Here is a 13,694-nt window from a genome sequence, read left to right on the forward strand (position 1 = left end):
TCGGGCCATGGAAACCCATTTCAAGAAGCTCCCGACGAACAGTTCTTGTGCTGACGTTGCTTCTAGAGGAAGTTTGGAACTCGCACTTCAGCACTCGGCGGTCCCATTCTGTGAGCTTGTGTGGCCTTAAACTTCCCGGCTGAGCTGTTGTTGCTCCTAGACGTTTCCACTTCACAATAACAGCACATACAGTTGACCAGGGCAGCTCTAGCTGGGCAGACATCTTTTGGAAAGGTGGCATCCCATGATGGTGCCATGTTGAAAGTCACTGAGCTCTTCAGTGAGGCCATTCTACTGCCAATGTTTGTCTATGGAGATTGCATGGCTGTGTGCTCAATTTTGTACAGCTGTCATGCAACGGTTGTGGCTGTAATTGAAGAATCCACTCATTTGAAGGGGTGTCCACATACTTTTGTATATATAGTGTATTTTTGTGTCACTGACAACAGAACAAGAGCAAAGTGTGGCTGGTTTATTCACACTTCAGTAGTGCTTTCCTCCTGTGATGCCATCAGAGAGAGACATTCTTGATCTGGTCTGTTTGGAGGTTCTTGGTGCCCCAGGCAACCATGGTTGGTAGCAGCTTGTTTCAGGTGTTCCTTTTTCCAACTAGGAATAACAATCTTTTGGGACCAAATGCTGTCCTCCCGTAACTCTACGTAATGGAATAAGCTCCTACATCCACAGAGATGTGCAGGTGCCAACATGAAATAATCCAAAAGCTTTAACTGAAATATTCAAGTGAATGAAGTGTCTTCTTAACTTTTAATGTACACTTTAGCATAGTAACTATATTGTCCTTTTGATAACGTCAATATGCAGGCGTCTCTCTTTTCCAACAAGAAAAGCCAATAAAAAACGGAGTTGTTCCTCTGGAAGGACGAAAAATCTATTTTCTCAGGTTTCGAAGAATGTGTGGGGGTCTAGAACTTCGGAATGTTGACCTTTCAAGATAATGATTGTTATTTATGTATAGTACAACAAGCAGGGACAGACCAGCCATATCAAACACTTAGAAGTCCAACAATTGACTTTATGTTCCAGCAATTTTCAATTGCCTTGCCTGGTAAAGAATATAAAAAATAAATAAAATAACAATAATAAATTGATCAAATCAGTACCTGATGACCGGGCGACAGGTCTTCCATACTTGTAAATGTATCCTCAGAGACTTCTGATCTAAACCATATTTCAGATGATTACTGACTAAGATCAGGAAAGGATTGTTTTCCACTGAGCAGCTTTATTGAATTAACCAGACCGTGATAAGACTCTGCGACCAGCTGTTTATGATCATGATATTGATTACTACATTGTTGGGTTTAGAGCTTGCGAGAAAGGCATTTCACTGTACTTGTGCACTTGACATTAAAACTTGACAACCACAGAAACTGTGCTCTGTTCCCTTGATGATAAAGCTCTGCTGATCCCTTATCAGGCAAATGTTTAGCTGGGTATATGAGGTATGTACACTAGAGTACTGACTGGCTTATAGCGAGCCAGAGAACGTCACTCCATCTAGGGAGCGAGGCAAACAAGGAGACAACCATGTTGCAACAGTAGCTGACGTGGAGCTAGAGGAAGAAGCCTTGCCGGCTGCTGCAAGTCTGCAGCTGCAGCCACTTGAGATCCGAGTCAACTCATCATCATCAGTCAATTACGCATTGGAGTGATTGATTTGTGTGTAAATATATACAGTACCAGTCAAAAGTTTGGACACACCTACTCATTACAGGGTTTTTCTTTATTTTTAATATTATCTACATTGTAGAATAATAGGGAAGACATCAAAACTATGAAATAAGACATATGGAATCATGTGGTAACCAAAAAAGTGTTAAACAAATCAAAATATATTTATATTTTAAATTCTTCAAAGTAGCCACCTTAATGACAGCTTTGCACACGCTTGGGATTCTCTCAACCAGCTTCACCTGGAATACTTTTCCAACAGTCTTGAAGGAGTTCACACAAATGCTGAGCACTTGTTGGCTGCTTTTCCTTCACTCTGCGGTCCAACTCATCCCAAACCATCTCAATGTGGTGAGGTCGGGTGATTCTGGAGTACAGGTCATCTGATGCAGCACTCCATCACTCTCCTTCTTGGTCAAATAGCTCTTACACAGCCTGGAGATGTGTTGGGTCATTGTCCTGTTGAAAAACAAATGATAGTCCCACTAAGCGCAAACCAGATGGAATGGCATATCACTGCAGAATGCTGTGGTAGCCATGCTTGTTAAGTGTGCCTTGAATTCTAAATAAATCACTGACAGTGTCAGCAGCAAAGGACCCCCTCTTCCTCCATGCTTCTCGTGAAAACTACACATGCGGAGATCATCTGTTCACCAACTCTGCATCTCCCAAAGACACGGCGGTTGGAACCAAACATCTCAAATTTGGACTCATCAATCAAAACACAGATTTCCACTGGTCAAATGTTCATGGCTCGTGTTTCTTGGCCCAAGCAAGTCTCTTGTTATTATTGGTGTCCTTTAGTAGTGGTTTCTTTGCAGCAATTCGACCATGAAGACCTGATTAACGCAGTCTTCTTTGAACAGTTGATGTTGAGATGTGTCTGTTACTTGAACTCTGTGAAGCATTTATTTGGGCTGCAATTTCTGAGGCTGGTAACTCTAATGAACTTATCCTCTGCAGCAGAGGTAACTCTGCGTCTTCCTTTCCTGTGGCGGTCTTAATGAGAGACAGTTTCATCATAGAGCTTGATATTTTTTGCGACTGCACTTGAAGAAACTTTTAAAGTTGGTGAAATTTTACGGATTGACTGACCTTTTATGTCTTAAAGTAATGATGGACTGGTCTTTTACCAAATAGGCCTATCTTCTGTATACCACCTCTACTTTGTTACAACTCAACTGATTGGCTCAAACACATTAAGAAGGAAAGAAATTCCACAACTGAACTTTTAACTAGGCACACCTGTTAACTTCTATGGGCTACGTGGGACGCTAGCGTCCCACCTGCGGGACACAGCCAGTGAAATATCACCGCGGCAAATTCAAAACAACAAAATGTCATAATTCAACTTTCTCAAACATACAACTATTTTACACCATTTTAAAGATACACTTCTCCTTGATGTAACCACATTGTCCGATTTCAAAAAGGCTTTACAGCGAAAGCAAAACATTAGATTATGTTAGGAGAGTACATAGACAAAAATAATCACACAGCCATTTTCCAAGCAAGGACATGTGTCAATAAAACCCAAAACACAGCTAAATGAAGCACTAACCTTTGACGATCTTCATCAGATGACACTCCTAGGACATTATGTTACACAATACATGTATGTTTTGTTCGATAAAGTTCATATTTATATCCAAAAACAGCATTTTACATTGGCGCGTGATGTTCAGAAAATGTATTCCCACCAAAACTTTCGGTGAATGTGCACATCAATTTACAAAAATACTCATCATAAACGTTGACAAAATACATAACAATTATTTAAAGAATTCTAGATAGACTACTCCTGGATGCAACCGCTGTGTCAGATTTTAAAAGCACATTTTTCAATATTCTGAGTACATAGCTCAGCCATCACAGCAAGCTATACAGAGACCCGCCAAGTTTGGGGCCACCTAAACTCAGAATTAGTATTAGAAATATTATCTTACCTTTGCTGATCTTCGTCAGAATGCATTCCCTGGACTGCTACTTCCACAATAAATGTTGTTTTTGTTCGAAATAATCCATATTTATGTCCAAATACCTACGTTTTGTTTGTGCGTTCAGAGCACTATCCAAAGGCATAACGCTCGAGCGCTGTACCAGAGACGAAAAGTCAAAATGTTCCATTACCGTATTTAGAAGCATGTCAAACGCTGTTTAAAATCAATCTTTATGGTATTTTTAATGTAAAATTGTGATAATATTCCAACCGGACAATAGCATATTCATTCAAGGAGAAAAAGAAGGAACAGCGCCCTCGCGGGACCGTGCATATCCAATCCCTTTGTTGCCAGGCAATCCACTCAGTAACTGAGCTCATATTATCTGCCCAGTGAAAGGAGAATGCTGAAAAAACTTTCTGAAGGCTTTTGACAGCTAATGGAAGCCTTAGGAAGTGCAACGTAACCCCACAGATACTGTAGTTTCGAAAGGGACTAGAAAGAACTACAATTCTCAGATCCTCCACTTCCTGGTTGACTTTTTCCCAGGTTTTTGCCTGCCATATGAGTTCTGTTATACTCACAGACACCATTCAAACAGTTTTAGAAACTTCAGAGTGTTTTCTACCCAAATCTACTAATAATATGCATATTCTAGTTTCTGGGCCAGAGTAGTAACCTGTTTAAATTGGGTACATTTTTCATCGGGCCATGAAAATACTGCCCCCTACACCCCAATAGGTTAATTGAAATGCATTCCAGGTGACTACCTCATGAATCTGGTTGAGAGTGATAAAGGAATTTATATGTTTAAAGTAATGACTAAAGAATTCCACCCTGAAACGTATTTAACGGTGTGAAATGTATAAGAATTATGACTATAATCCAATAATGTGTGTGTGAGACAAGTTACGGGTGAGAAATATGAGAAAACAAAAGACAATTGAACTACACATGACCTGGTTGTAACTCTGAAAACTGACAACAGGAAAGAGGGCCCTTCCAAGGCCCCTCTAATCTAGGGAGGAGAGGAACGGCTAGAAACTGCCAGACTGTTAGAAAAGTGATAAACTGTGTGTGTGTGTGTGTGTGGGTGTGTGGGCGTATGTAGGTGGGGGTGGGAGTTATAAAATGACTGTGTTTGCATTTTTTACTTCAGAGCTCTCTGAATAAAGAACAACTAACCTTTTGCAGTATCTGAGACTTTGCCTAATTGTTATTTTGAACCCGGAATTTACAACCTCGGGTGAATTGGTCAAGGCTTAAGTGATTGTTGAGTTATCATCATTGGGATTGACAATTATCGTGACAGAGAGAATGCCAAGAGTCTGCAAAGCTTTCATCCAGGCAAAGGGTGGCTGCTTTGAGGAATATAAAATATATTTGGATTTGTTTCACACTTTTTTGGTTACTACATAATTCCATATGTGTTATTTCATAGTTTTGAAGTCTTCACTATTGTTCTACAATGTAGAAAATAGTAACAATAAAGAAAAACCCTGTAATGAGTAGGTGTGTCCAAACTTTTGGCTGGTACTGTATATATACAGTGCCTTCAGAAAGTATTCAGGCCCCTTGACCTTTTCCACATTTTGTTAGGTTACAGCCTTATTCTTTATTTATTTCCTAAATGTTTATCTTAATTTAACTACTAGGCAAGATAGATTCTTATTTACAATGACGGCCTACCACGGCCAAACCCTAACCCGGACGACGCTGGGCCAATTGTGTGCCGCCCTATGGGACACCCAATCACGGCCTGTTGTGATACAGCTTGGAATCGAACCAGGGTCTGTAGTCAATCAATCAAATGTATTTATAAAGCTATTCTTACATCAGCCAATGTCACAAAGTGCTGTACAGAAACACAGCCTAAAACCCCAAACAGCAAGCAATGCAGATGTAGAAGCAAGGTGGCTAGGAAAAACTCCCTAGAAAGGCCAGAACCTAGGAAGAAACCTAGAGAGGAACCAGGCTATGAAGTGTGGCCAGTCCTCTTCTGGCTGTGCTGGGTTGAGATTATAACAGAACATGGCCAAGATGTTCAAACGTTCATAGATGACCAGCAGGGTCAAATAATAATAATCACAGTGGTAGTAGAGGGTGCACCTCAGGAGTAAATGTCAGTTGGCTTTACATAGCCGAGCATTCAGAGTTAGAGACAGCAGGTGCAATAGAGAGAGAGAGATCCGAAAACAGCAGGTCCTGGACAGGTAGCATGTCCGGTGAACAGGTCAGTGTAGTGACGCCTCTAGCACTGAGATGCAGTGCCTTAGACTGCTGCGCCACTCGGGAGCAATTGTTTTTTCCCCTCATCAATCTACCGACAATACCCCATAATGACAAAGCAAAAACTGTTTTTTATACATTTTTGCTAATTTATTACAAATAAAAAAACTTAAATATCACATTTACATAAGTATTCAGACCCATTACTCAGTACTTTGTTGAAGCACCTTTGGCAGCAAATACAGCCTCGAGTTTTCTTGGGTACAAGCTTGGAACAACTGTATTTGGGGAGTTTCTCCCATTCTTCTCTGCAGATCCTCTCAAGCTCTGTCAGGTTGGATGGGGAGCATTGCTGCATAGCCATTTTCAGGTCTCTCCATAGATGTTAGATCAGGTTCAGAGCGCTCACGACCTGCATTGGCTCTGGCTAGGCCACTCAAGGACATTCAGAGACTTGTTCCGAAGCCACTCCTGCATTGTCTTGGCTTAGGGTCGTTGTCCTGTTGGAAGGTGAACCTTCACCCCAGTCTTAGGTCGTGAGCGCTCTGGAGAAGGTTATCATCAAGGATCTCTCTGTACTTTGCTCCATTCATCTATCCTTCAATCCTGACTAGTGGCTAGGCCACTCAAGGACATTCAGAGACTTGTTCCGAAGCCACTCCTGCATTGTCTTGGCTTAGGGTCGTTGTCCTGTTGGAAGGTGAACCTTCACCCCAGTCTTAGGTCGTGAGCGCTCTGGAGAAGGTTATCATCAAGGATCTCTCTGTACTTTGCTCCATTCATCTATCCTTCAATCCTGACTAGTCTCCCAGTCCCTGCTGCTGAAAAACACCCCCACAGCATGATGCTGCCACCACCATGCTTCACCATAGGGATGGTGCCAGGTTTCCTCCAGATGTAACTCTTCGCATTCAGGCCAAAGAGTTGAATGTTGGTTTCCTCAGACCATGCTTCTCATGGTCTGAGAGTCTTTAGGTGCCTTTTGGCAAACTCCAAGCGGGCTCTCATGTACCTTTTACTGAGGAGTGGCTTCCATCTGGCCACTCTACCATAAAGGCCTGATTGGTGGAGTGCTGCAGAGATGGGAGAACCTTCCAGAAGGACAACCATGTCTGCAGAGGAACTCTGGAGCTCTGTCAGAGTGACCATCGCGTTCTTGGTCACCTCCCTGACCAAGGCCCTTATCCTAACCTGCCAGTTAGGATAACAAACACACACAGTTCAACTTATTTTTCAGTGTGTAAAACTAAGCAACTCAATCCATTGAGGAACTGTTGTCAGGCTGTGGCTTCACCACCATCCCCTAGACAGTGCGAGTGTAAGAGGTGACTAAACTATGCCTTCTCAATACAGGATCCTCTATGACCTAAGCACTTCCACAGACACTCTAAGACAATAATTGTTGTTCCTGTAGTGACAGATGTCTTTGTAACGCACCTTGTTGAGCAATTGACTTACAGCCAGTCGAGAGATGAACATCATCATCCTCTCACAGAGACTAAATACAGTCTTATTTCTGTCACACCAACCCAGACTGGGAGACTTGGAGGGAAGTATTGTAGTATTTCAGTCATTGGATGTAACCGTTTTTTGTTTTTGTTTTTTAAACCAGATCCAATGCATTATTTATATTTATGTCCACTGTCTCAGCTGCAGTTTTGTATTTTTTTTCTGAATCAATTACAGACTTCACACTACCACAGGGAAGAGTAATGGAAAAGTGTATTTAGTAGGCAGTTTCAGCCACAGTTTCCTGTTAGCCGATACATGGAAAAACTATATGACCTGTACCTCTCTTCCTCTCTCTCTATTCTCCATCCCCCGCCCCCTCCCTCCCCCCCTCTCTCTCTCGTGGCCAAAGTGAGTACATTTCACTTAAGCTGCCTTGTGCAAGAAAAAAATAACTGTTCCCTCCAAATGGTCCACATAGTCAAACAGCCACGTCCGATATGCCTGGAATCTCAATTTCTCAAACTCAGGAAGGGAAAACATTCCCATGGTCCCTCTGTCCCACCCCTAGCCCTTAGAAATCATTACGTAATCGGTGACAATAATTTGCATGGAGGAATATTTATATGAGGCCTGAGAGAAACATTAAAGCTGAGTATAAAACGTTTTATTGATATTGATAAGAACTTCCAGGAAATATTTTTTTGAAATTGTAATACCGTTAACAGAATCAGAGCAAAACACATCAGTCAGTAGGAGCCTACATTCGGAAGATCAGCCACGATTAATCATCAAGTAAAACTGTAGAGACTGTGACTAACTAGCATGTGTATGGCTTGTATTACCCTGATGGATTTGCCATGAACTAACCTCTCCAAGGTTGTGTTACAGTGACATCTAGTGGCATTATAACAGAGAGTAAAAGGCACAATAATGATCCAAGCACACTTTGCTGGAGGAGAGAGGTCAGGGGTTGCACAAGTTGAAAGCTATCCTTTCAGACATCTCGGGAAACGTCAATCAAACGGCTGGGTGCCTATGTGAGCTATTACACAGTAGACCTACTCTACAACAAAACCAGCTGAATGTACAGAAAACTTGACCCAGAAAATTAGAAAAGTGCGAGTGTTCATTCAGATTCATTCTAAAGAGCTTGACATTGATTTAAGAAAAGAGGTGAAATTGCAAAACCTTAATTACCTACCTGTCCATGTGGGATCTGGCATCCTCATTTATCATGATTTAAAATGGATGGACCTCGGAAGTTTGAAAAGGTTGGTCTATACTGTATCTTCTCAGGAGAATACTGATGGAGATGTGAAATAGTGTCAGCAGTTTTACCCTCTGCTAAGATTCTCTGCATCAGCCTTCCCTAGGGAAGAAGTGAAGACAAATGTGTAAATATATGTGTAAATATATTATGTAATAGCCACTGATGTGACAACTATTGGGAAGTGTTGATTGTGAAGGGAATTATTAATTGATGAAACACCTGTATATGTGCATTTTGGATTTAACCCAGTTTTAGTGGTTGGATTCATTAGTAATCACATCAAGTTGAGTTTGAAGGGCATGAGAAACTGACAGCATGTTTGAGGGATCATGTAGGAAACTGCACTCCAGCAACATCGAACCTAAGGGTGTTTTCACACGGTCCCTTTCAGGTAATTTTTATGAATTTAGTGCGGTTCGGTTAATCTTGAGAGGTAGTCTGAGTTCGGTTCGCTTGAATTCCGCGGTCTGGTTCCCTTGTGTCTGGTTCCCTTTGCTTGTGGGTGTCTCTTGTGTGTGTTCGCACGTGGCAAGCGTTTGTACATTCACTCTGCCAAAACAGCACACAGCTACGGTCACTCACCCTTTTAGAAAACTTGAAACAGTCTAACCAGGTCTTGTGTCTTGAAGTCGCCTAGGCTAGCTGTTGCTAGCCAACTTCTTTCACCAATTAGTTTCAGCTGGCTGGTGTGCGACTGTGGCAAAATTGGTTTGACAATTGATAGCCTGTCTCTGGGGCTAGTTAGGGACCATCAATAAATTACACAATGCAAATCAAATCAAATGTATTTATATAGCCCTTCTTACATCAGCTGATATCTCAAAGTGCTGTACAGAAACCCAGCCTAAAACCCCAAACAGCAAGCAATGCAGGTGTAGAAGCATGGTGGCTAGGAAAAACTCCCTAGAAAGGCCAAAACCTAGGAAGAAACCTAGAGAGGAACCAGGCTATGAGGGGTAGCCAGTCCTCTTCTGGCTGTGCCGGGTGGAGATTATAACAGAACATGGCCAAGATGTTCAAATGTTCATAAATGACCAGCATGGTCAAATAATAATAATCACAGTAGTTGTCGAGGGTGCACCTCAGGAGTAAATGTCAGTTGGCTTTTCATAGCCGATCATTGAGAGTATCTCTACCGCTCCTGCTGTCTCTAGAGAGTTGAAAACAGCAGGTCTGGGACAGGTAGCACGTCCGGTGAACAGGTCAGGGTTCCATAGCCGCAGGCAGAACAGTTGAAACTGGAGCAGCAGCATGGCCAGGTGGACTGGGGACAGTAAGGAGTCATCATGCTAGGTAGTCCTGAGGCATGGTCCTAGGGCTCAGGTCGAAAGAAAGAAAGAGCATATTTTATTTCACACAGGAGACCGGATAAGCTCGGAGTAAAACTCCATATATAACAGACTGACCCTAGCTCCCAGATACATAAACTACTGCAACATAAATACTGGAGGCTGAGAGGAGGGGTCAGGACACACTGTGGCCCCATCCAATGATACCCCCAGACAGGGCCAAACAGGCAGGATATAACTCCACCCACTTTGCCAAAGCACAGCCCCCACACCACTAGAGGGATATCTTCAACCACCAACTTACCATCCTGAGACAAGGCCGAGTATAGCCCACAAAGATCTCCGCCACGGCACAACCCAAGGGTTGTTACAACCCAGACAGGGAGACCACGTCAGTGACTCAACCCACTCAAGTGACGCACCCCTCCTAGGGACGGCATGGAAGAGCACCAGTAAGCCAGCGACTCAGCCCCTGTAATAGGGTTAGAGGCAGAGAATCCCAGTGGAGATGTAAATGGGACAATATGTAAATGGGACAATATGTAAATGGGACAATATTTTCATGTTGCAAATCTTTTAGTTGTCTTATTTAATGCTTTCAATATTTGTACATGAATTTCTACCATTTCTAGTGGGTTTGATGTTTTTTAAGTCATTGAAATTTGGAGCTATTGACATTTAAAAATATTGTCCCATGTACACTGGTGGGCTTGTGTGCAGGATTGGAAGTAAACCCAACCCAATGAAAACTGTTACGGTAGCCTACCCTTCATTCCGTGACATACTATTTTTTCCTATCATCTCACAAATCTCATTTTTTGATGAGACTGACTTTATGACCAAAATTATCCCATTTACAAGTTGTAGTCAATTTTGACAGTAGAATAAATGTTTCTGACTCATTTCAATGCCACATAGGCTGATTTTAAAACGAGAAGTTGCTTTTAAGGGGCAGTCGATCTTTAAGATTATAGCAAGATAACACCTGTTGACATCAATGATGTATATAAATAAACCCTGGATTGCTGATGTTATGTTTTGGCCAATGAGAGGCTTTGAGGCCACCGGTCGGCCATATTGGCACTCCCCAGAAAAAGCATAATATAATTTAAAAGTATGCATTTAAGTGTCTGTAATAGAATAAAAGTGGCAAAAACAAATGTAGACATTAATAAATGGATTGCCATAACTTCCTAAATATTTTTTACAAAGTGGGGGAGTGCCAAGATGGGAGCGCGGTGGCTTCAAAACAGCTCCCCTGTCAGTCATCTAGGGCAGGTATTCCCAACCTGACAATGCCGTTGGGGGTAGCCAAATAAAAATGTGATTCAAAAACATGTTCATTTAAAAAAATATATATATTTTTTTTTTTGCTTCACATTTTCAAGCAGTCCATTTATATTTTCCAACGGGGCTATACATTTGGGTGAGGTTTTTTTCTCGCCTGAGTAGCCTTGTTTCACTGCCATAAACAACATTAAACCATCTAGTGTCCAGCGAAATAACAACACAATGTCAAATACAGGTAGCCTCGTCAAATAATTAACATCCAATCCAATCAAATCAAATCAAAAATCGAATCAAATCAAATTTATTTATATAGCCCTTCGTACATCAGCTGATATCTCAAAGTGCTGTACAGAAACCCAGCCTAAAACCCCAAACAGCAAGCAATGCATGTGAAAGAAGCACGGTGGCTAGGAAAAACTCCCTAGGAAAAACTCCCTAGAAAGGCCAAAAACCTAGGAAGAAACCTAGAGAGGAACCAGGCTATGAGGGGTGGCCAGTCCTCTTCTGGCTGTGCCGGGTGGATATTATAACAGAACATGGTCAAGATGTTAAAATGTTCATAAATGACCAGCATGGTCAAATAATAATAATCATAGTAGTTGTCGAGGGTGCAACAAGCACGTCCGGTGAACAGGTCAGGGTTCCATAGCCGCAGGAAGAACAGTTGAAACTGGAGCAGCAGCACGGCCAGGTGGACTGGGGACAGCAAGGAGTCATCATGCCAGGTAGTCCTGAGGCATGGTCCTAGGGCTCAGGTCCTCCGAGAGAAAGAAAGAAAGAGAGAAAGAGAGAATTAGAGAGAGCATATTTAAATTCACACAGGACACCGGATAAGACAAGAGAAATACTCCAGATGTAACAGACTGACCCTAGCCCCCCGACACATAAACTACTGCAGCATAAATACTGGAGGCTGAGACAGGAGGGATCAGGAGACACTGTGGCCCCATCCGATGAAACCCCCGGACAGGGCCAAACAGGCAGGATATAACCCCACCCACTTTGCCAAAGCACAGCCCCCACACCACTAGAGGGATGTCTCCAACCACCAACTTACCGTCCTAAGACAAGGCCGAGTATAGCCCACAAAGATCTCCGCCACGGCACAACCCAAGGAGGGGGCGCCAACCCAGACAGGAAGACCACGTCAGTGACTCAGCCCACTCAAGTGACGCACCCCTCCCATGGACGGCATGGAAGAACACCAGTACGCTAGTTACTCTGTCACGGGAATGTCACTAACGTTCCGTATGTAGCCAAACGTAGCTGCTGCTCATGTTGGTATCTGTACTGATGGCGCAACAGCCATGACAGGGAGACATAGTGGAGTGGTAACGCGCGTGCAAGCAGTTGCTCCCGACGCCACAGATGGTATAATTTTATTTTTGCCAGTGAAACGAGGCTACTCAGGCGAGAGAAAACAAGAGAACCTCATCGAAATTGCAACAAGCGGTTCTGTGAAAATGTAATTTAATCAGAAGCCACTGCCAGATTTCTGAATTGGGCTGAGCTCAGAGTATCCTGCCTTGGCAAATCGCGCTGTTAAGACACTGATGCCCTTTGCAACCACGCACCTATGTGAGAGTGGTTTCTCGGCCCTCACTAGCATGAAAACTAAATACAGGCACAGACAGTGTTTGGGAAATTATTTAAGACTGATACTCTCCCCAATACAACCCAACATTGCAGAGTTATGAGCATCCTTTCAAGCACACCCTTCTCATTAATCTGTGGTGAGTTGTTCACAATTTTCGATGAACAAATAAGGTTTTATATGTAAGATGGTTAAATAAAGAGCAAACTTATTGATTATTATATTATTATTTGTGCCCTGGTCCTATAAGAGCTCTTTGTCACTTCCCACCGGCCGGGTTGTGACAAAAACTCACACTCATTCTTATGTTTAATAAATGTATCGTATAGTGTGTGGCAGGCTTACAATGATGGCAAAACACAACATTTGAGAGTGCGCTGACCCTGGTGCTAGAGGGGGTACACAGCTGGAAGTTGAATGTTTGAAGGGGTACGGGACTATAAAAAGTTTGGGAACCACTGATCTAGGGTATATAAAGGCTTGGGGAGTAACGGATTACAAAAAAAACTGTAACTCTAATCCATTATTTACCAGGAAAAATATTGTAATCAAATTAGATACTTTTGAAAAAATAGATGATTACCTTTAGGATTACTTTTAAATTAAAAAAGGATTTTTGCAAACAAATTATTTCACTGTAAGAATACACCCGTTGTATTCGGCGCATGTGACTAATACAATTTGATTTGATGTCTACATAGCGCATTGAGGTGAATCACACTGCTGCTCACTCATTTAGCCATTTGCGCCTTACGGATTGTGGATGGCTGTTCACAAATGTAGGCTATATGAGTATTTTTACCCAATAATGGTTGAATTGAACAAGTTTAAACTGCCTATCAAGCATTGTTTTTGCGACCAGTAGACAGCCAGTGAAAAATGCGCTCTTGCAACAGCTGCATAGTGCAGATCCCATCCTTTGGAATAAAAGTTTGACA

The sequence above is a fragment of the Salmo salar genome, chromosome 14 (assembly GCF_965601325.2).
Source record: "Salmo salar chromosome 14, fSalSal1, whole genome shotgun sequence".
NCBI classification, from domain to species: domain Eukaryota; kingdom Metazoa; phylum Chordata; class Actinopteri; order Salmoniformes; family Salmonidae; genus Salmo; species Salmo salar.